Source organism: Colias philodice, chromosome 12 (assembly GCF_061535455.1).
Source record: "Colias philodice isolate Cphi_HAF_F1 chromosome 12, ilColPhil1 Martin Lab GWU primary, whole genome shotgun sequence".
NCBI lineage: Eukaryota > Metazoa > Arthropoda > Insecta > Lepidoptera > Pieridae > Colias > Colias philodice.
This window is the reverse complement of record NC_143097.1, coordinates 11,524,903-11,550,413: the sequence shown is the minus strand read 5'-3', so window position 1 is coordinate 11,550,413 and position 25,511 is coordinate 11,524,903. Positions and strand designations below refer to the sequence as shown.

At 31.4% G+C, this 25,511-nt stretch overlaps 1 long non-coding RNA gene across 1 annotated transcript in view; it reads left to right on the top strand.

The window, feature by feature from the left end:
• The first annotated feature begins 332 nt into the window (after positions 1 to 332).
• The window catches only part of LOC149484286 (uncharacterized), a 94,108-nt gene continuing 68,929 nt past the window's right edge, over positions 333 to 25,511 (top strand). The window contains exons 1-2 of the long non-coding RNA XR_016316415.1: positions 333 to 576; positions 13,591 to 13,612. This is a non-coding gene — a long non-coding RNA (uncharacterized LOC149484286). The remainder of the gene's footprint in view (positions 577 to 13,590; positions 13,613 to 25,511) is intronic.

The window sequence follows — 25,511 nt, the reverse complement described above, 5'->3', positions numbered from 1 at the left end:
AAATAGAGACTTTTATTGTAGGTATTTCGTGAAAGTTGAAGTTAAATTATAACTGTTTATTGGAACTTTGTGAGGACGTAAATTCATAAATTAAAATTTTTTTAACTGCTTTTAAATATAAAATTATACAATAAGTATCTATTTAAATTATTATTCATAATATTTCTTACTACTCAACTAAAATTTTAATTATATTAATAATTACTCTATATAGCTTTAATGTCATATGAATTAACTAATTGGTATAAATTAAATGTTAAATAAGCACTAAAATAAGTAATTTTGAAACCTATTAGGAACTTTTTATTCTCAAAATATAATCTAACATTAAATTTAGTCGATACGTTTATTAACTTTAACAATTATAAAAATAGCGTTAACTAAGTTAAACAATCGTTAAGCAGTAGGTTTGAAAACAAACAGTAGTACTGTTAGGTTATACGATAATAGACTGTATTGGGGTGCACTAGAGGTGTGTTTCGTGTGATGAGGTGAAGCCGGGTGTGGGCAAATATTTACAATACGGTGCAAGGAACTATCAGAGATCGATGCACGAGTCACGACGTGTGTCTGCAGGTATGTCTTAGTTTATGTTATTCTTGTTATTATTTGTTATAAATACGATATAAATTTAGTATAAAAGTTTAAGATAAACACAGCATGTCGAAGGAAATTTTAAAAGCACGATTCAACAACACATTTCACAAGGAAATGAAAAATGTACATTTATGTACGGTATTTTTATACGATAAATATATTTTATGACATGATTCGGTTTAAAAGTAATGCCTTTCTGTATTTTATTGCATACTACTGTGTGATATGATAATGAAAGATTTGCGGTATAAATTACCGCTGAAGTGCATTTTCCTATACCTATTATAAAACTTATTGTGTTGATTTACCTTATTCCTATTAAAGTAAAAATCCATAGTAAATTCCACGATAAATAAAACACATTATGATATTTTTAATATCCTTTACAATGCTCGTAAAATTTTAGTTTACACTAAAAAGTATATATATCAAATCTCTATTTACTACAATAACGTAAAGCATGATATTTCCACTAGAAAAAATAATATTAAACTCTACAAAACTAGCGTAATAGAATTATAACACACATTATATTTACCATTATTAATCCACAAACTATCAGAAAGAAATAAATAGTTTCACACACTGCAACAAGATATAAAAGTTGAGATCGAATTAGGGTTCCGCAGGCAATCAGCGAGTATTGTGGTGGCCGGCGCCGCAATTGGATTACAGCGGGTTCTGTATGCGTTGGGAATGTATAAACACGTAATTGTGATGTTTTGCTTTGTGAAATAGTGTGCGAATTTAAGTTTAAATGAATACTGTTAGACGGTTTGAAAATCGGCATCCTTTATAATTCTTTGGCATTATTTTTGCATATTATGATAAAATGTTAGATTTTAATATACGGTTAAAATATAAATTAAATAGGGCGGAGTTCCCTTATAATAACAACACATTCTATAAAATAAATCAATGATTACATAAAAAAATATGGATAAGTAACTACTGGTTTGCGTGCCCGCAGAACCAAAACAAAATGCTGAAAACTGTATAGAATATCACAAGGGTTGAAATATTCAAATTCAACCCAGGTGCAGTCTGGTCAACTTGTTAGGCAACTTTCGGTGATTTACAAAATACAAGTAAAAACTCTTTCGACACACAAACTTAACGCTTGTGAAACTAATGTTATAAATAAACAAATTTATTTATTAATTACTAATTCAATTCCCCAGGTTCACCCGGGTTGACTCAAGATTATAAAAGAAGAGAAAAAAATATTTGGTTTTGATTTTTTTCTCGAAAAATATAGAGTCGTTGTTTAGATAATTCGTTACATATACATATTTCTTTTCATAAAATATTAGTGTAGATAATTTTTTCGAGTAAAAAAACGAAGTAATAACGTATTATAAGAAATAAAGTAATCATATAATTCGATAAACTAATACAGAAAGAGGCAATTGGGAGCAAAGTAACTACATAGTAGTTTGACAGTTTTGATATACGACGAGCAGATGTTCGTGACGCCGCGTTTTGCGCTGCTAATTGATTGATAATTCGATTTCGCTATTGTGTTTTGTAAAAGGGATGGTAAATATCATAAAAGCATAATTTTCTATGATATTTTGTAATTTAATGTGTTTCCTAATTGTGTAAGAGGTGTTGTAATAAAGTTCACTGGGTAAAAGGATAACTAAAACATCGTTTTATTTTTAATTTGTCTTACTTGTAAATTGTACAAGAGATTTTACGCATACAGATTAATATAAATTGCAAGAAAATAACATATTATTCAGTTTATTAAAAGCAAGCGTTGTTATCCAATATCGATGTACATAGAAGCACCAAAAACAGGCATACACAATATATCGAAAAAATCTTTCACCTCGCCTCAGGCTACCTAATGTTTACTCTGTATCCGTAAAGCCGAAAAATATCGGAATAAAATCCAATATAGCTCTGTATATAAAATAATATGAAAAAGCATAGAAGCTACCCCAAAAATTCACCCACGGGTCCCTTGCAAATGCATTTTGGGGTCGCGTTATTAAAAACCAAACGTCAAGAAATCCATCTTCTATCACGGGAATTAATAAGAAAATGGCTTCACGCTATTATGGCTCTAGCATGTATAGGATATGATCTATTTTCGATTGACGATATTCGTTCGTTGTACGTGGTGTAATCGAACTGATTATAATATAAATCGAAAATGTCGTCGGTAGACTTCGGCAATTAAAAGGGGTACTGTCATCCATCACAGTGGATTAAGGGGACACTATTATTATTAGCGTCGCCGATAACCGGCTTAATCCAGTTTTTGTTAAGCAATTTTCGACAAACAGCTTGGCTTGATGGACGGATGAAATGTGAAATTTGTTTTTGTGCTCACATTCATCTATATGCTAAGTATGGATAGGTTTGGAAATACGCAGCACAATTTAGGGTTGAGACACAATATAGCTAGCTTGCATTCTAGGATTTAGTAACAATATATTTAGCTCTTTTTTATGTTAAAAGCTTTGTCCAATGCGTTAATTTCAGCTAATCATTAGCAACTAAAGTTTGAATGCATTTAAATCATTTGTTGTTTGGCCATTGTTTTGAACACAATCGCAATTATGGAAGTAATGTATATATACAGTATGAAAGAACAGATTTTTCATTTCTATAAAAAAATATTTTTTAGTACTTTCGTAATGAAGTCATTTATTTATACTTAGTAGATAAACTGAAAAACTAAGCCGAGTTATAAGAAACTAGTACTATTTTGTTACATCGAACGTTTTTCCTGACTGACACACGTAATATATTTGCTTACTATAACCATTTTACGCTTAATTAACTTTTAAATATCTTCTAAATATATTAAACGAGTCGTATGATCTTAGCAAATAGAAGGAGATAGATGTAATGGTGCGGAAAATAGCTCCAGTTCGGTGTCTGAGCTAAATTGTTTTCCCATCGGCTCCATTTGCTCGCCAGATTAAGTATTTTTGCTTCAGAGACTTTTTTGACCACAGAACATATAAAAGACGTATGTTCTGTGGTTTTGACCGTTCGTTCTATTCGGAAAAGAGTACATACAGTAATGTATGTGCTTGCGTATGTTAGAAGAGATAATATACAGGATTGTAATGATTATGACATTATATTTTAAGCCAAATTGTAAAAAAGCTTAGTTTGTTTTAATTGATCATGTTCAAGTTGACATTCGCACTACATTAAATTTATAATTGGAGGAAAAAAACGATCGAACTATTTTTATTCTATATTGAAATTTGAAATTGAGTAAAAATATTTAAAATATTCCTTTTTTCTTAATAAAAGAATTAAAGACACTAACAAAATAATTTATTCCTGCCTTTTATTTAAATAATATTCCTTTCCTAGCGACCCATTCCTTTATCACGACATGCAGTTCGTTTTTAAACCTCAAGGACTAAATTATTCAGGCTTTTGAAGAAAGTGGGCAAAGTGTGTATTCTTTAAGATAAACGGTTATGGCTTCACTGATTTAGGAACATTTATAAGATCCTTTGTTTGCCTGCCGAGTGCCGGGACTGCACGTTTTATAATTTCAAAAGGACGGTATTTTCTTCGATTATACTTTGTTAATGTACGCTTTTTGTAATATATGATTCAATGAAAATAAATGGAAATAAATAATAAATTATTGGGATATCTCTATAAACAATAAAAAGCATATCGAACTTTTTTGTCGCTTCTATACGAACTAAACACATACACACATACGAGCTCTCGATATAATAAATTATCAAATACTGTTACAATTTATCTAACTTGATTTTTTATAATTTTCAATAAAATTTTGTGTCTGAGGTTAAATTATTCACCAAAAACGTAAAAAATATATTTTTACGGTCAAAGAAGAGTGGGATTTATTTAATTTACTTTGTAAATAAATAGAAAGAAAATTTTAAATTAAATTATTGAATTAAACTAAATAAAAGCTAAGAATTGATATTTTAAACTTTATCTTATTAAGTAAGAAATATAAACAACGATAACGAAGTAATAAATAAAATCAGATGTAAATAAATGTTGGTTCAAGTAAAACCGTTCTACAAAAAGGTAGCTAAGTTATAAAGAGAATAACTTGAGGAAGGAAAACATCAAAACTTTAATAGCTCATTACGGTAGGCTCTAATTAAAGCGGTTTTACTTGTAAAGCCTTTAGCATGCGTCTTATTTACCAACTTTAAAGTTCATATGTTTTATTTTTAACTTAAACCTTTGAAAGTTCAGTCTTTTTGTATGTTGTATTGTTTTAATGTTTATAGCGAAGGAATCTACAGCTTTGTTGAGATTTGATTTTTTATGTGAATAGATTACTTGATATTTTTTGTGTTAAAAATAATGATGATAAGAAATTAGCAAACTCGGTCTTCGTGTAACTAAATTATTTATATAGTAGTGTTTTCAATACATCAATATTTTAATTTAAAAACATTACGACATAATTATACATTTTTGTTCGAGAAAAGTTATTTAATTATCAATACTAAAATACAAGTTTCTAATAATATATATTTTTTATATTTTTCTTAATATTTGGTTAAAGACATCCAGTACAACAAACAAATTTTCAGCTTCATATTATTAAAAGAGTAAACTATAACTCAACTATTTCTACGTGCATATATCAAAGTCACATCAAAATAGAAAAACTATAAACATTTTCATGCTTTTTAACGACATACGGATGAACTGTAGTAATTGCACAGGTCATTATCTTCCACAATCGGCGACATTCGTCATTATATTATCATTTTAACGAATATAATTGTCGCACGCGGCTCCGCTCGGTTTAATTACATGAGCTTGATTTACAAACCTGCGAGAAATCCTTTATCTTGAATTAGAACACGGTTGAATTGAAAATATAACCTTTGTTAATGGGATAAGGTCGCTATTGCGATGTAAACGTGCTTCAAAATAAAAATTAGATTTACGCGACGGTAAATCTCACGCTAGTAAAACGTATTCAAGCGAATAGAATTTAAATTGAGGTATACATAGAGATATATAATTGGAAAGCCTACTAATGTAACGACGTTTTTGGTAATTAGTTGAATCTTCAATAAGACAGTTTAAAAATGTAAAAACCAACGAGTCGTGATGCTCTAATCTACAGACTTAATATTGAAACAAAAGAAAACGAAAAATGTATTGGTAAACAAAAAATGGTACTTGTATTATAAATAATTATAATATGTAATTGTTGACACGCTTTGTACGTAGGTACTGTATTTTCCAAATGCCTTAAGATTTGTACCACGAAGATAATGTTTAACAGACTTCCCAGAAAGAATGAAGACCTTTTGAGGTTTACGTAAGGTAAATTGTAATTTCAATAAGAGCCGAGTTTCAATAATCTTTCGTAAAAAATCTCTCGTGTGAGTGATATAAAAAGAAACTCATAAAATGTAATGAAGCCGTTACATCACGCGTATGAAATATTTTACTGAAAACCTTAAGGTCTTCTGCTATTACTTTCCAAGAATTTTTATTAAAAACGCTGTCGAAATGTCTTGTCTTTTAATGTTTTATTTTGTTAAATAACGATGGTAAGTTTGTTTGGGTATTTTGATTTGTTTATCTGTACTTAATATTATAAAGCTGAAGAGTTTGTTCGTTTGAACGCGCTAATCTCGGGAACTACTGGTCCGATTTGAAAAATTCTTTCAGTATTAGATAGCTCATTTATCTAGGAAGGCTATAGGCTATATATCATCTCGCTAGACCAACGAAAGCGCAGCACTGCGGGTCAAACTGCGGAGCACAGCTAGTAAATAATAAAATTAAAATAAATGTGAAGTTTTCGATTGACTTTATACAGATAGTCTATGTGTGAAACAAAAGAACTGGACATCAAAACGAAGCTTTAATTCAAACTAGTTTTGATGAGATAGAGGCTATACGAATGTTTTTGTTAACTATTTTCTGTGAACAAATTATAATCTGTGTAAAATTCCATTATTATAAAACGCAGTAGCTATAGTAGTAGTATGTGTGCCGAACACGCATCTGAAGTGAAACTAATTTGGCAAGATTCAAAAATCGTCAAATTATGGAGTACCTAATGACTTGACGGTATTGCAATGACGCGACCATTGAAATTTTACTCTCAAAGCGCCTAAAGAAGTTTCACTTAAAAACTTATCTAAAAGCATACGTCAATAAATTATCGTTTTGCAAACATTTATTTATTTAGCACTCATTCTGACCGTAAGCCATTGAACATAAATATCGTTCCTTGAAATCTTTCTATACATCCAACTGCTAGTATTCCAAACTTCAGAGTTCCAGAATTGGAGAACCCATTTTCGCCTTTAACTGCACAGCTTAAAGCTGTCAATTGCGTGATATATAATGGATATAGGGAATCGCGTGGGCGGGTGTAACTAAGCCGGTTTCAGAAAGAAAAATGTATTTTACGGTATTTGGAACTGAAGACGTATTGAGGGTCTCAAGTTATTTGTAACGTCGGCTGCCGGATTTTGTGATTACTCGTGAGCTGTAAATTCTAACCCTTATCTTGGTTGTAAATGTTTATGGTATTGACATTTTAATGTAAGCATAAATTAAGATTTATTTCGAATTTATCAAGAGTGGGTTCTATTTAAATTGTAAAAGTTATAATTTTTAATAAGAGCGAGTTTGGGCCTTAAAACAAGTGAAAGAAGTACACAAATAGATTGATTGCTTCTTGCTGAGATCTATGTTCAAAATTTTTAGAATAATGTATTGAACGCTAGCTACATTTACGAGCAATCTCCTCAGGAATGAATGAAGCGCTGTTTAATTAGAAAGTCTGCTTAATTGACATTTCAATTTTTGAAACAAGAAGGGCAATTTATGGCAAAATAGCGACACCTCTCCACCACAACTGTCAGGCGCAGACTGAAGCGCGGGCGCGTTTAGCGTCTGGTGCAAAATGAGGGTAGCAAAATAATTAAAATTATACTCTCCACTTTTCAAATAGGTTGATGAACTAAATTTATTATATTAATTTTCACGTTATTGCTGTTTAGATCTTCATGTGAAAATTCTTATTTTCATTATTCACTTTAATATCTACTAACATTTAATATCTACTACTTTCTTTACCAATATTTCATAAATATTATTATAAGTCTAAAGTTAAACTGTTGAAGTCGACTGCCGTCGATAGAATAAACTCGTAACCATGTGACGAATTCAAAATTATCTTATTTCAATAAAAATACAGTGATATTTAATATAAGAAAGCCTCAACAATCGGCAATAGTACTCCAAAATGTGGTCGTAGACTTTTATACATTTCTCAGAACGCAGCAATAGATCGTAGCGCTACGCCGTAGCACAATGGAGGACACATGAAAGGCTACGGTTTCTGGACTGCCGCCAGTGCATCGGAATATGGACGATGGAAAAACAAAAATTGTAAGGTTTATATGGGCACGAATATAGCTTGGTACTTAAGTGCTGTTGGGATATATTTTAGCATGATAAGGTAAAAATCGTTTGATATTTTTTTTAACAAAATATAGGATGAATATTAACGAAATATAATTTAAAACTACAAATAAAAATACGGTGCTAGGTTTATTTCAAAATGTTGTTTACAAGACTGTCGACTTATTCTTAAATCCAGCAATTTATTATGTGATAAATTAATTCCCACACATAGAATAAAACAATAATTTTTCAAACAGTTTAATCTCGCCACTAAACATTTCCACAATAAACACAATTTATAATGAAATACGGTTCGTTAGAGTACTTTTCTTTTGTAAAATTTATCCCGTAACATGTCTCTGCATAATGCTGCCGACTATTTGCTCTCGGTCGTTAAGACTGTCTTTTATTTACCGACGTGAATCATTGCTATTTTCTGTGGATGTATGTATGTGTATGGATGTAGACCGGATGCACGACGATTGTAGGAATTTAATTGAAACGTTAGATTAGTAGTAACATAATGCCAGTCAATTGACAATATTGTAAGTAATTGTACTTTTTATAGAGATGACCTGCAAATTCTTATACCAATTATTTCCTTTCTACATTTTCTTTTTGAGTAGAAATGCATTTTTTGGGTATATTATGTACGCAGCACGGCCATAATTTATTTGTTGCCAACGCGATTCGAAACTGCTGCCTTGGCTGATTTAATTATTACCTACAATTACACTTAATAAAAAATCGGAATCCGATTATTAAAATCGGAAACACACAAATCAACAAAATATTTGTAAACCAATTGCAGTTACTAATACAGGCAACAGCAATCAATACGCATTATAGACATTCTATCAAAAGTTTATTGCAATACAGACAGCACTCAGTGAACTGGGTTAGAAGGGCCATAAATACACGCACGCATATGCTGGCTCCATGTTTTTATTTCTGAAAGCATGCTCCATCCTCATTTATTATTCAAACCGGGGTATATACGCTTACCCGCTGTAGAATATTTAACGGTCTGAAAAAGACGATTCGATTATTTTTTTCATTTACTGTGGTTAAATTAACCAAGAAATACATTTCATAAACAATAATAATCGTTATGAAATCTATATATATATTCTTCTTATATATAAAATTCTCGTGTCACAATGTTAGTCTGCATACTCCTCCGAAACGGGTGGACCGATTCTCATGAAATTTTCTGTGCATATCGGGTAAGTCTGAGAATCGGCCAACATCTATTTTTCATATGTACCACGGGCGAAGCCGGGGCGGACCGCTAGTATATATATAAAAGAAAGTCGTGTTAGTTACTCCACTTATAACTCAAGAACGGCTGAACCGATTTAGCTGAAAATTGGCAGGGAGGTAGTTTAGAGCCAGGAGAAGGACATAGGCTACTAAATATGTACCACGGGCGAAGCCGGGGCGGACCACTAGTAGAATAATAAAATCCCTGAAGTTAAAGCACTAAAATAGTAGAAACTTATTGTTTATACCACATAGTAATGTAACTAGCATAATAAACATAATTACTATACCAAGAAAGACAAATGCCTTTAAATACAGGGTTTTCCAGCGTTGTGTAAACGTATAAATCGTCATTAGCGTGGCAAAATCGATATCCCACAAGGGTTACGCCAAGGTACTTATTTAAGTCCGCTTCTATTCCTTAGCTATATTGATGATATATGATGTCCTTGTATACGTAAGTCAGTTGATTTGTTTCCAAGTAACATCGTTACATGTAGTTCTAGGTTTTTCTATAATATTATTTAGAAAATAAGGTTTGTTGAATGAATTATATATACACTGAAAACGATACATAAATATAACCTAAATTATAATTATTTACATACGTAAAATAGAAAAGAAATATTTATTATAAGATAGTTTTAATAGTATAAGATGTGTTAATGATTTAAATGTGTATTTGAAAGAAAGAAAGAAAGAAAAAACATTTATTTCAAGGACATTAAAAATAAAAACATTCACATAAAAAACAACAACAAAAAACTTAAAACATAAAAAGCAAACATACATTACAATTTAACTACAACTTAGAAAAGAGGAAAAAAAATAATAAAAAATAAGGAGACAAAAAATTACACTACTATTATTTAAAATACTCATACTAAAACTATTTGAACCTTCAATTAAATGGATGCCCATACCTGAACCTAGGATGCCTAATAAGTCGCTAATGAAGCTCTTTATCGAGACAGGATGTATTGTTGGCACGAATTGAAAAATGCTTCCAATATTTCAATCGTTAAGTAGTTTGTTCGCGGCTCTTTGTTTCATTTCAAAAGCTGTGCCAACTTGTGAAACACTAAGACTCGCTTTCGATAGCTTCTGACTGCTTTTATTTTTATGCATTTCCAAAGGCGACTGGTCTCTGCATATAGGTATTTTCATACGTTTTTTTACGGAAAGTTTGTTTTATATTACTTTTCATTTAAACGGATGTGAATATAATATCTTATGGCTTAGTTTAGTTTATTTTTCACACCTCAGCTGAAATATTTATACCGCTGGAGTGAAAATAATTATAATTAAACAGCATAAAAATTCACTTAACACCTGATTACAATCGTAATGAGTACAACATGAAACAGTACCTACCTACAATTCTTTTTAAAATTAAGGCGATGGCTAATTACCAATCAACTAAAAAATCAATTTCAGCCATTACCGAGGTTATTGAACGTATAGACGACGGCATTGATCGAAGACACACAGACGCGTCTGAGAAAAATGTAAATCTTTGCAGAAGCAATCAATCAGTGTGCACTTGCCGCTTTGTGGGGACACCGCACGAATATCTAATTTTGTTTGCAACCCCCGCTCAGCCTTCGTAAGGTTACCTCTCCACTGGCTTGGGTACACCTAGTGAGATGGATTCGTACTGTAGGTATTCATATACTGGTATCGTAGCACCACTCATGCTTTATGCAATTATGGCGTGAATGTTATAATACCAGTGTTATAATAAAGATTTATTTAAAAATTTACAAATGTAAAATTGAAGTTATAAGTTAGGCTTTTGATTAACATCAACTCAAATATCATTTACAATACCTCTTATTTCGAAAGTTTCATGAGAAAATCTTATAAAGAGCATTGTCCAATTACTGGCAGTAGCAAAAATGCTGGTACGGCTTCGCCGATAAACCGATAATATAATTTCCACTATTATAGAATTTACATATTATGTACTTACCAAATATCTTCCTCATTCCATCTATACCAAATCGAAAGCTATATACAATACAACTGAAACCTACCTGTATAGTTTACCTCTGGTGGGCAGCCCTAACCCCGCCTGGCGACCGTCACCGCGCAAGCGCCGAACACCCTAAATCCTAGCGGACGTTTTGATGGATCACCCTTAATGACAAGCACTGAAGGGGCGACTCAGTGATGTGCCTTATCGATGTTTTCTATCGATACTATTGATAGCATCTAATGGATAGTAATTGGTGTTATTGGTAGGTTTTTGATTAGGTAGTTAGATACATTGATAGAAATTGAATTAAGGATTTATTTCTGGCCATATGTTGCTGAATGTAATAGAAATGTCTATAATGCACGTTTCGTGTGTTATTATTTCAGATGATCATATATTGATAAAATGAAATATCAACGTAATTATATCTACTCAATCTCAGAATAAATCTAACATGTTCTTTTATAAAATAAAAAGCAGGATAAAGCAACTTTCAAATACCTATTACTGTGTACCCAATATGATCTACTCAATGAACAATTTAAAAGATTATCTTAAACATTATCAAAATTCGAGATAAAAATAACTCACGAGTTGAGTTACATTCCATAAGGACAATGTGTTTTCAATATAGAGGTAGTGTTGTATCATGTTAAGCTCTATTTTAAATTTCCCAGCCGTTGGCATTAATCATCAAATTATCCTCTTTAGTATAAATTATTGTATTTACTATTATAATTAAATTATATATTGCTTACCTATATTAGCATTATTAAAATTTCGATATCAATTTTATCGACGCACGCACATCACTAGCACATACGCGCCCTCCGTTATATGCACAGCACTCGCTACAATTGTATTAGACATTAGTGATGTCGCTCTTATTGTGGTCTTAGACGACTGGGTGTTTTGTAAAATGCCTTTTAATATCTTTTATACGTTATAAACCGTTTCAGGGATTTAAAGAAGCAATTATTTCACTTGTTTGAAGAAGATAAGGATATTTTGATTGTTAGTAAAGGGGTTGGAAAGGGAGAAAGAATTTTTCCCTGCGCGGAGTTATATTAAAATAATACACGATGCGTATCAAATAAAAGCCAAATAAACTCATAAGCATATTTCGTATACAGTTTTTCAATCAGAGAAGAAAGGTAAAATTGACCTATAAGAATATGTGTATACAGCAATGCATACACATATTCTTATAGGTCTTATAGGTAGCATAGTTTTAGAAAGCAAAACATTCTATACATGACAAATGTGAGCGAATCTACGGTATAAGCTTGTAAATAACAACAAACATCGACAGCTATATCTCGATCCATTAGGCTCACAACTCCAATAAGACTGAAAAAATAGATTAAAGCAGTAAAGAAAATAGACAAAAGGTAATAGACACACTTATTTATAAACCACGAGTGTGATTAATGACGGCGAGCACGGCATGGAATACAATTATATGAACGATTGCTTCTATCGATTGTATTTGTAGAGGGTTGGTAGACTGGTAGTGTGACGTACAGTATGCAATAGAGATCTTGGGGTAGTTCTTGTATGAGCATTATCTGTATGTTATTGTAGCCGACTTAGACTCATACGAAACTGAATTTTGACCCTCTATAAACGGGCAGATTGTAGATTTTAGCTTCACCTATACAGGTGTTTGTAATCGAACGTTATCATCATTTTTAAACTATATTCATTTTATGTTAGAGTGGGTAACCGAGCTCGTGATTAGCCTGATTAATCACCACCACCAATATAATAGATAGGTAATATGTATTTTACATTTGATACGAATCGAAAGAGTTCTTCTTGAATAATACAGGCGATTAGCAAATATGATATTTTTATTTCTTTCCTCACAAAATAGTTTATTTGTTGTCTCTTCGTTATTCGCGTAAAGTGAAATAAATCAGATAACATACAGTATACACAGGTTAATAGGTACAGGTATAGGTAACATCTAGTATATATTATTGAAAAAATAAGGTTAGGACATTAAAGGCGGACAAAGTTATTTTAATTATAACAAAAATCCATACTAATATTATAAATGCGAAAGTAACTCTGTCTGTCTGTCTGTTTACTCAATCACGCCTAAACTACTGCACCAATTTTCATGAAATTTGGTATGGAGATATTTTGATACCCGACAAAGGACATAGGCTACTTTTTATCCCGGGAAAATGACGCAATCCCGGAAATCCCACGGAAACGGGAACTATGCGGGTTTTTCTTTGACTGCGCGGGCGAAGCCGCGGGCGGAAACCTAGTATTATATAAGTTAAGAAATAGGCAACAATCTTTTAATGATACCGTTTTATTGTTCACAGATCCTGCTCGCTTGTAGAATCGGTAAGTAAAAATATTAGCCCATTAGTCATATAAACGTAATATTTACAAATGATTATTATGCATTTGCTTATTCGCCGCTACGTCATTTCGACGAAAGAGATATCACAGGCTAATTTCAGCAAAGTTAAAGCCAAACATAACAGTAACCACACTTCAAGACTTGCAGGTACAAATTTAACAACGGAAGCGTTGCATTCAGAGATGATATCAGATAAAACGAATGAAAGTGTACTTTAAGTGTATGTAATTAGAGTTGAAATTGCAACGCCTTTCTCTGTTGTGGCAATATAAATCGATCAACGCACGCATTTCGCTGTCGTCACAGGCGTATGCGCATGGTCTCATCCGTAGGGTGACCATCCGTTCTGTTATTTTCGGAATAACATTAGACGGATTTATTATTGTGTATTGAATAATTTTAAGTATAATTTTGTATGCGCCTTAATATTAATAAAAAAAATCTTTATTCACCAAGTTTTTTTTATTAAAACATATCGTTTATTTATTTTAACTGAATAAGACTCTTTATCTGTTGTGCCTTTTTGACTATTTCTTTCATGTGATTTAGCTTTTATTGCTAAATTGGATGTATTGAAAACAGAAATTCCTTTATTTAAAATGTGGGGCATTTTTGGTTTTGTTATCTCTCTTTGTTGTATTGTCTTTCATGTTAAAAATGAAATTAATTAGGCTTTGCGGTTAGTAAAGCGCTGGCATACATTTCGAATAACACATTAGCCGCTAACCGCTATTCAAAGAGAATTGATGTTAATGGAGGAAGAATCATTTAATCAAATACATACTGCCCAATTAAAAAGTTTTTATGATATGCGCATACAGTTTGCATAATACCAAACATCTTTTGTTATTTTTTCTAGTTATAAAGTAATTAATTTGAGTGTTTTCTATGTTCTTTACGTATTCAAAACTTTATTGAAGTCCAAAAAATATTCTATGATCTATAAAATGTGTGATTATAAAAATAAACTTCTTTTATTAATTATCTATCACTATTTTAATCCAACAATATATGCCTTACTTTTCATTTTCTTTCACGATCATCTTGTCCTGACAAAAAAAACATATTCATTCAATTTTGAGTTATAAAAATGAAAATAGGAAAAAATTCATAGAATAGATACCTACCTACATATCTACGTTCGTGTATATTTAGATATCTTTTTACGGGGTCAAATTTTGTGTATACAGATTTATATATTATTTTATATATCCAGTAGATCTATTATAATTAGTCAACCTAGCGCTGCAGCGATCGCGCTGTGTGGTCTCCGCAATTAGCTCGAACAATAAGTAGCTGTCCCAAGATCAATGTTAGCACGTGGCTACTGGACTGGAATCATGTACTCGTACATCCATAATAATGTACTAGTATATGTATTTGTTTGATGACCTTATTAATTATTATATACCGCAAAGAACCTTGGTGGAAACAATAATATATACGTATATATAGTTGCTTGATGGCCATATTAAATACCGTAAAGAACGTTGGTGGAAACATATCTCGGAGTTCAAAAGGTGCCAACACTAATGTTATGTAATAATGCCAACTCTACGAAAATGTTTAATATATGTCTTTGAGACAAATGAATAAGGTGCGATGTGATTAAAATGGATAAAACTATCTGTCACCCAGCTGTATCAAATAATTCTTATTCAATAATTCTAATTATTTTTTAAGCTTCACACTTTATTTATATAATCTTTTTGTCTATGGCCTTCCCGATGATAATGTTGCCACACCAGTTAGCTGTAAGTAAATGAGATTCATGAATAGAATAAAACAAAAACTTAATAAATACCATGATAAATATTCAAGTTTATAGTAGATATTCAAGTATGTAGCATACTGTATACCATTTTTAATTTTCTAAAACCAAATACAAGATGTCTCAAGAAGTAACAATAAAAAGTGTAACTTATACAAAATTCTACGGTTTAACCCTTAAATTGTCACCCCTAGATAACTTGTGTGTATAATATCGAAATTTGGAGGATGTGATGGAATTAGGATAGAAAAGAGGAAAATGAAAAAAAAAATTAAAAATTTTATTTTTTTCTATGGTTTTCACTATGTCACATAAAACGGACATTGCCAATTATATGTACATGTTCGAACCGTCACATATAACGGACATTGCACATTATTCCTGCAACCGTGGTACATGAATACAATGCACATTTTCAGCTCTGTAACTCAAAATTGTGATCAAATTATAATAATAGACGATCTAGTATAAGCTTTTCAAACGTCTGTCTTAAAATATTGGTTAAAACTTTAACAATATCGTTAAAAATAATGGATTTTAAAAAACGACACTACCAAAAATCACAGCCTAAGAATATGCTAAGAATGGGAATAGAAATAGTATTTCATAGCCTGAAAACTTATCTAATACACCAAGAAAGTCCTCTTCCCATTCACTAAATTGTACAGATTGAAATGTGTTTGCTGCATCGTATGCAAAGAAGTCGTATATACCATGCCTGAAGTACCTAAACAAACACGAAATTTAATTCGCTTTTTTTTGGATTCTTTGACATATATATCCATTTGTTGCCAGTTTTTTTTTAATTTGTAAGGTATTATTATTTAAATTTTCAAACATTGGGTGGTATTTCTGGTAAGTAACATGATGCTGTGGCTGAAGAACTACTGAGAAGTAGGGAAGATTCATCTGGCAGCGCATGTAATGGCTGTAATTCTGCAGCAATAATATTTTGTTGATGGTAAAAATTCTGAATTTTTGGGTCTTCATTGTGTCTCAAATCAATATGTCGTATAATTCCGGAGGTATGGTGCTGGGGGTAAATGGTTAACACTGTTATCATAGTGAAATCACTCCCGTAGGTCTACATTTCCTTCGAAATCGTCATCTCAACTCAATACTAGACTCTTCAACTTCCGCCAGAGGTAGTGAGGGAATTTTTTATTGATTGCCAAGTTATGCTCCTATAAAACATAATAAAAATAGAGAAAAATATATCAAAATGAAGACGTTGAAAATGGAGGGCCTTATTGGCAACGTCCGTTACATAGGACATGTGAAGAATACCCTAGTGTATACTCCAAGTTGTCAACGTCCGTTTTATAGGACATCATAAATAAACTAAGATTTTTATTCCAAATATTGTAAAATATGTAAAAATTATGTCAAAATACTATACTTACAATCCTATTCTAACTAATAATATAACGTTATAAGCAAAATAGCCAAAATACTTACAGTTATTACCAATTTTATCAGGAGAGTCAAAAGATCCGTTTTTTGCAAATTTCAAATGGTCACCATTCGCGACTGTACTTCGCTTCGCTAATGAAACCTGCATGTACGCGAAGGACATAGCTAGTACCTTCCCAATATACCAATTGGAAATGCCTAGGTCTACTGTAACAGCGCCAGCATGTGTGTAAATACTATGTCCTTTAAAACGGACGAAATCAATTTAAGGGTTAACATTTCTCAATCAATTAGTACCAAAAATGTCAATCGTTAAGATAATATTTATTTTGTGTCCCAAAACACGAACAAGGCTCTCGAACAAATAAGATGTTCGTCCTTTCCAATAAAAAACTGATAAGACGATGATAATGAATAGGGATGTGACGTTGAATATTTCATATCGATAATATTTATTTTATTATTTACACTTGAACTTTTTCATTAATTTAAAGAAATGTTAATTTGGATAAAAACGATAAAGGATACTACTTGAATCTAATCACAACAATAATGTTATTTGCCTAAAAAATTATAGATCGCTAGAACAGATCTACTTATTAGTCATTTTATTCTTAAAGCAATGTAATATAGACATCAACAATGTTTACAAAACATTGCCTATATTGTATGACAAAAATTACGATTTCATTTTATTGAAGATTAAATTAATATAATGAGTAAATCTATGCTTTCTAATCAAATAAAACAAGAAATTTGAACTGGTACAGCCCTACCCCGCTACCTGCGCGCACGCACTCAGCGTCGCTGTGTCACCACTTGACTGCGCTAGAGTGCAGCTATCGACAGATTTGTGGGCTCGTATCCTCTGGAACAGATTGCGAAGTTTACACGCTTCCATTTTCTGCGCTGAGTGAATATAGCCAAAGATAGACGATGCGTTATTTTTATCTTCAAGTAAAAGGAATGCTACTAATTGAGTTTTTTTGTTTAAAAGCTTCTAATATGGTTCAATTTAAAAATTTAAACTAAATATTTAAAAAAAATGTATTCACGTAGAGAATAAGAAGAAGTATTTATGAATTTTTTAATATTAACACGACATGGAATGTCGCTTACCGAAAAGAATCGGTAAAACGCTCGTTTACTGCTAGCTACTGTTATTTAATATTTTAGAATTATACATATTTCTCCATTTTTGTTAAATACACATAGGCATTTTTTTCATACATAAGCTAACTACATAACTAGCTACTCTACATAATGACTCTATCAATAAAAACAGACTACCGAATGAATTAAATTTCACTTATTTTCATAGACAAAAATATTTCGTAGAACATAAGGGGAAGCTCCCTAACATAATTTCTGGCACTGAGAGACAGGTTAGACCGCTACGCGGTGCTAGACGCTAACACAGCCGTAATAAAGTTGAATATCGCGTGCGCTCTTTGATCGCGTTCGAGCTCGAAACTAAATCTCCTAAGTCTCGATTCTCTTATTTCGTTTATAACTAAAGTAGTATTTGATCTAGAGAAAAAATATCTTGGGATTGGATAGTAAACTATATTTTAACATTTATTTTAGACATAAAGTCTTTACTTCTTTAAAAAAATGTAGGTAATAATCCTTAAAAAAGGCATAATTTTTGAATAAAAAATGAATCGAGCGAAAATGTTACAATTACGCAACTGTATTGAACATGGAAAGAAAAAGACCCAATAAATCATATACTAAAGTTCCATTCTGATTGTATGTGTGACTGTTTAAGAATATTAATGCAAATTCACATAAAATTTAGGAAGCCTCCTCTTAACGTTAGTCAAGCAATACTCAATAGGCAGGTACCAGAGACAAATTAATAAAAACAAATACGCAAGAGACTAAGAACAGCAGGTAGGACCACATGCAGTCGCCTCTGTTATCTGCTTATCTCCAGACATCCGGATTTCTTAGAACTAACACTTGTGAACGTCGAAGCTTGCACAAAAAATTATTCTATCGATATGTGTCAATTGTGAATGATTGTTTAACAAATTTTGGGATATTTTAGGAGTTAAGGAGAGATGCTTGCATAAGATAGCAATAGGATTTTAAATTTCGTGATAGTGTGATCATTTAAAGAATTGAGAATTTTTTTATTTACCCAGGCTACGGTGACAAGTCAAAAAGAAGACCATCTGCAGTCAATTATATATTATGTAATCTAAATAATCTAATTGAAATTATAGAAAGGGGAAAGATTTTCAAATCAATTATAACTCATAAATTCATAATTTAAATAGAATATATTTATTGCTAAAATAAACTGTTCCCTTAAATTTAAACTGTAAAGAAGTAATAAAAATATGCTATTTATTATATAAATAAAGTCGTTTTCATCGTTTTTCCCCCATTCATCCATTAAAATTCAAACCTGAAAAAGAGTAATGAGTTTGTACTGAACCAGACAATAATTATTTAAAATGAAAACATATAACATCCCATTTCTATACTAAAATAACAATAGCTGCTTTATTGTACATATTTGAAGACTGTATTTCCCCATTAATCATACTTTACCCTGTATAATACTACGACCGTAATCAATGGAGTCACTCACCCTCCATTTATCAGGTGTTTTATTTAGGAAAATACAACGTCAAGATAGTAACAATAGTAGTTTCTTTATTTTAAAATTAAAGGCAATAAAAAATTGTTATTTTCAGTACATGGTTTTCGACGTATCGTGATTTTACAGCAAGCGTGATCATGGTCGCTTACTTGTTATAAAATGGAATAATACAGTACAGAATTAACAATTTAAGATAATTCCCAATACGTAAAATTAGAGTTAAGTAGGACAGTATTTAAAATCATAGGTACTTTCTTTAAATTTTAATGAGAGAAATAGTCGTGAACTTCTCAGCCTCTTTCCTTCTATACAAGGATTTAAGTAAATAACTTTGGACAATCTCTTTAAATAGAGACACTTCACAATATATAGGAAAATACAGAAACAGAAAAGTAGAACGGCCAATAATAAAGGCCAATAGAAACAGAATATCATACGGAAGTGAATTAACAGAGACGTTACAGGAAACGGGCGAAGGGTCAACAAATCAGGAATCTAAGGACCTTTTGATACAGCCATAAATTGCGATGAGACTCTCTAATGTAAACAGGGCCCTTGGATGTAATGGTAAGCGAAGTAAGGCCGAATCACTGGCTTTTTTGTCCTCTCATTTCGTACGGGCTTAATGGCATGGACCGAGTTGCTTTTTAATTTACAAGGCGTAGGGTACGTACGTACGGGCTTAGTGTTAGTACGTATTGTGTATTTTTAATGTTAATTAGGTCTGTCTGTTTTTGGGTAGGTAGGTCAAGAGTTCAAATTGATTCGCGTTCATTTCATTCGATTAGATTGAAGATTCATAAATTCTCCTTTTCAACAAAGATTTGTTTAATATTGATTCGCTATTCTGAAAATACCGGGGACATTGCTTTGAAAGTAAATCATTTATTATTATTATATATGTTACGGCTAAAGGTAGGTGAGAACATAAACTTAAGATTAGCCGGCTAAACTTAGGTTTATTTTCGACGAGGTGTTAATGTTAGTTTGTTCTATCTTTAGCCGGCTAAACTTAAGTGTAACCGCAGGCCCGTGGCTAAAAATGTCGGGGTGGGTAGATTTGGTTACTATAGTACATGTAAGGAACAGGGCGAGTGTTTTCTGGCACTTCGCCGGCTGCTGCCGCAGCACGCTCGCTGCGCTCGCTCGGCTCGTGCGGGTCTTAAGAGTTCTAACCTAACCTAACCTAGCCACCAGCTTTCTGCCCTGAGTCGGGGTGGGTAGATTTGGTTACTATAATACATGTAAGGAACAGGGCGAGTGTTTTCTGGCACTGTGCGGGCCCATCAAGCCCTCCACCGGCCCGGCGCTAACCAAATCTACCCACCCCGACATTTTTAGCCACGGGCCTGCGGTTACACTTAAGTTTAGCCGGCTAAAGATAGAACAAACTAACATTAACACCTCGTCGAAAATAAACCTAAGTTTAGCCGGCTAATCTTAAGTTTATGTTCTCACCTACCTTTAGCCGTGACATATATATTGAAGCATGAAGTTTTGTTTAACCTTTCATATAATTATTTATTTTATATCTTATAAAATAAACATATTTAACAAAGCTTAAAAAATGTATTTTATGCAATGCATTTAATTATAGTTTTATTAAAAATACTTTATAGTTATCTGTTAACTTTTATGTGAATTTTATTAGTAAAATAATTTCATTATCATATTAAATACTTGGAATGTAAAAGCAAATTGGTTACAATGTAAGAATATTTACATTTTTTAACAGTAATACAAAAATACGACAATTTAGGTGTAATATCGATTTGTTCCTGTGATTTGTTCATACTTTTCTCAGCAATGATGTTGTTATAAGTATTATTATTATTTCCTTATATCGCAATAAATAATAGTGATATTAAATATAAAATTTAAACGCGATAAAAGTCTTTTAAGAGAATTAAATTCAAATAAGTAGCTTTATATTTTAGTTGCTGTATAGTAGGAGGGTTGCTATATGAGAAAGAATCGTGTTTATGACGATAGGTACCTAAAATTTAATGAGGCATGATACTATCAACACCAATTACATATAATTACTTAGATAAATTATCATTTTTATAGCGAGAGTAAAATTTTTTTCATTTTTGGTACAAGTAATATAAGAGCCCACGACGGCCAGACTTTCCTTTCTTTCGGAAAGTTAAAAGTTTCTCTGTATATGTCTCCTATACAGATAAGAACGACCAGCGACTATCAAGTTTGGGTTGTGGTTACTTTGGCAGGAAACAGGTAGTGAAGGTGTATAAAATAGTACCTAACTTTCATTATAGTTTAAAAGCTAAATTTTATATATGTTACTTGGGGACCTATAAAAAGACATTACCTTAAGAGCCAGACAGTTTTCATGGTTCTTACATCTAGCCAGACACATTTAAAAAATAACTAACATATCATCAAATTCACATAACTACCTAAAAGCGTAACAAATATAAAATAACCCACTAAAAACATTAGTTAACTATAATTATTAAAAAAACAAAAGTATAATATATAAGTAATAAAGTTATTACTTATCTTTTACTTAGACTTATGTTGATGGAATTTCACGTATCCCGACGACTTTTTTATTGTGTCATCGAGATACGTGAAATTTCATCAACATAAACCCCCGTAAAAGATAAGTAATAACTTTATTACTTTAAATATATTATACTTTTATTTTTTTAATAATTATAGTTAACTAATGTTTTAGTGGGTAATTTCATATTTGTTACGCTTTTAGGTAGTTATGTGAATTTGATGATATGCTAGTTATTTTTTAAATGTGTCTGGCTAGATGTAAGAACCATGAAAACTGTCTGGCTCTTAAGGTAATGTCTTTTTATAGGTCCCCAAGTAACATATATAAAATTTAGCTTTTAAACTATAATGAAAGTTAGGTACTATTTTATACACCTTCACTACCTGTTTCCTGCCAAAGTAACCACAACCCAAACTTGATAGTCGCTGGTCGTTCTTATCTGTATAGGAGACATATACAGAGAAACTTTCAACTTTCCGAAAGAAAGGAAAGTCTGGCCGTCGTGGGCTCTTGATCTAAAGAATTTTAAGTAATAAATTATTTTTGTAGGTGGCGAAGCAGCTATTTATTTGTAAAATATCATCATGAGCATATTCTTAAAATAATCGAGTCAGTTACATATTTAAAACATGTATGATGTACAAGAATAAAAACAAATATATTTATACGTATTTAGGTACTTTTGTAATAAAATGCCGTATGGAGTAACTCGACCAAGGTGCAAAAAATCCAATATTGTAAACTTATCTAACATGTATAAAAGAAAGAGTGTTTTGTCCGCCGTTTTATAAATAATTTTATGTCCCAGGTTCGGTTTATTCGTACCAGACCTGTTTTAGTGTTTGGTTTAAGTACAAAGTGTTATAAGAAGCTGTGTAATATTAGTATACATGTGAGTCTGGTAATGGTATATATGCTACAACACAACCGAGTGTCATCAAAATTCGTTCAGTAATTATCTGGTAATATATACAAACTACTCTACGGCTCTACTTAATCTCTACATATATTCAAAATGAACCAAATACTGTTACTAAAGATAAATAACTAAAATTGAAAAGATTTATCACACAAGAGATATTCAATGATACTATTAGACTTTCCGGATTTCGATAAAGATTTATATTGTAGTGAAATAAAGACAAAAAGCTCTATTTAAGAAACATTCTTTATTCAATAAAACTATTTGTGTGACTTTAAATAATGGTCATATCATTTATCTTCTTCTTATATATAAAAATTAAAAATGAATCGCAAAATGTGTTGGTAAGCGCATAACTCGAGAACGGCTGAACCGATTTCGATAATTCTTTTTTTATTATATTCCTTGAAGTACGAGGATGGTTCTTATGTAGAGAAAACGTAAACATGTACCACGGGCGAAGCCGGGGCGGACCGCTAGTTAATGATAAAATACATTATAAATTAAATTATTGAAACATCATTTTTAAGTCGCTTCAAAATAACGGTATGTAAAAATCGCCTTCACTTTCTAATTGTGACACTCCATAAATATTGTTATATTTTATTTGCGATACTGCATCGTATCATAAAGCGCTAAACAAAATACTAAAATATCGAGAACCAATTTGGTATTTACTTTATTGGCAATAAAAACGGAATATTTTATTCATTGAAGTTTTTATGTGTTTTAATTCACAGGCTTGAGGGTTATTGGTTTTTCAATCAAATAAAAATATCAAGTGCTTTTTTATTAATTAGACGTCATTACTCATTAGATGTTGTTTATTTTATTATGGTTGGTGTTTAGCTTATTATAATTGTGAAACTCATTTTAAAACTATTCGCTTTAGTAATTTTAGCTTGTATCTTGTATGTGTTATATTATTTGTCTTTGTGATAAAAGGTAAATGATTCTAAGAAAAGCTTCGTTATTTGCTGTTAAATCATATATATGGAGATGAACATACCTACTACGTTCTTAAAATAATCAAGCTCATACGTAATATTATGTATTTACAAATAGAAATTCAAAAAAAAGCATTCATTTTATTCAGCATAGTCTTTAAATCCCATATACACCATCTCTACATAATATGTAATGTAATCCTTACTCCATGTACAGACTTTAGAAACAGATTCAAACCAATTAGTATTTAATTTTTATTACATCTAATATCAATACTTCTTTTCTTAGTCGCTCTAGCCTGTCCCTTGCACGTCTCAACTCTCGTTAATTATATCAGCTGGATCTTTATCAAAAGCGTGTAATATTGAATGTTCGTCTTTATGTTCGTACGAGTTAAATTTACGATGTGTTGTTTGAATGGTTTGCGGCATTCATAATGTATGTTAATTCAGACGCAGCGGGAATGCAGAATTGGTGCGAAATGAGGATAATGTAAAAAAGCTGGTTTTGCGGTTTGTATTGGTGGTTTGGAGTGTGTTTTGAAATAAGTTTAAAGAAATGTTCAAGGTTTTCTAAGGTTTTTTTTTTCTAAAAAAAATCATTAATGCATTTTTTTTTTTGTTAAAAATAAACAAATCAAAAATTGTGATAGTGAATTTTCCAATTAAGTCGATAGTTTTATAAATATACACAGCAAACTTGGTATTTTAGGGACAATATTTTGAAATTTTCTTTTTGAGTCATGATTCTTTGTAGAGTTGTCCCTTTGTTGAAAAAATGGCCTAGATAGAATACATTTCTTGTTTGTTTAAAAAACTGTATTTTTGAACAGCAAAACTGCAACAATCTGATTCCCTATTCCCTTTTGCCTTGTGTATAAATGTTCGGTCAACAATGTTTATTCTGGCGCGAACAATAACATATGGAGCGAAGGCTTTGCGGATATGAGGTGTACTTCCGGTGGACCGGCACTTCCGGTTACACGTTTCCTCTTGCTATTTTACTAGGCTTAAGCAAATCGATATTGTTATGATATTTTATCACGATATGGAAAATGGTGGGTTGGATATTTTAACACGTATATGTAGAATATTGGTTGGTTGGTCATTTCTAGTTATGATAGTGAAATGAGATTTTTTTTATAATCTAATGATAACTTGTTGTACCTACGTAATATATTTTTATAGTTATTACACCCATATCCATGTAAAGACGTATCTCGCTCATATTTTATCGAACACATAAAGCTTGGACAAGCATGAAATTAGCTTCTTGTCTAACTTAAGACCTATAAACGAAGAATATTTTGTTGTTTATTACACGAATAAATATAATTATATCTTAAATAAATTGTCAATTTTATTAAATTGTATATTTTAAGTGATGTAATTTTTCGCCATGATGCAGATGTTCCAAAAATACAAGCAACCTTTAAGTCTGTAGAACTAGCCGTACAGATTTAAAGATTACAAAGAGAGACACATAGTTCTATTAAATAACCATTACGCGTCGTTTTCCTTATTAACTAATGTCTCAAGTTACTCTCTGGGGACTCGTTGAGACGACGAGAAAAACCCAAAACTTGTAACGCTTACAGGTGCAAGCGTGAAGGGACTGTTTGAGATATGGCGCAAAGATTATTAAGCAGATGTGACAGTTTATAATAGAATTAAAGAATTAAT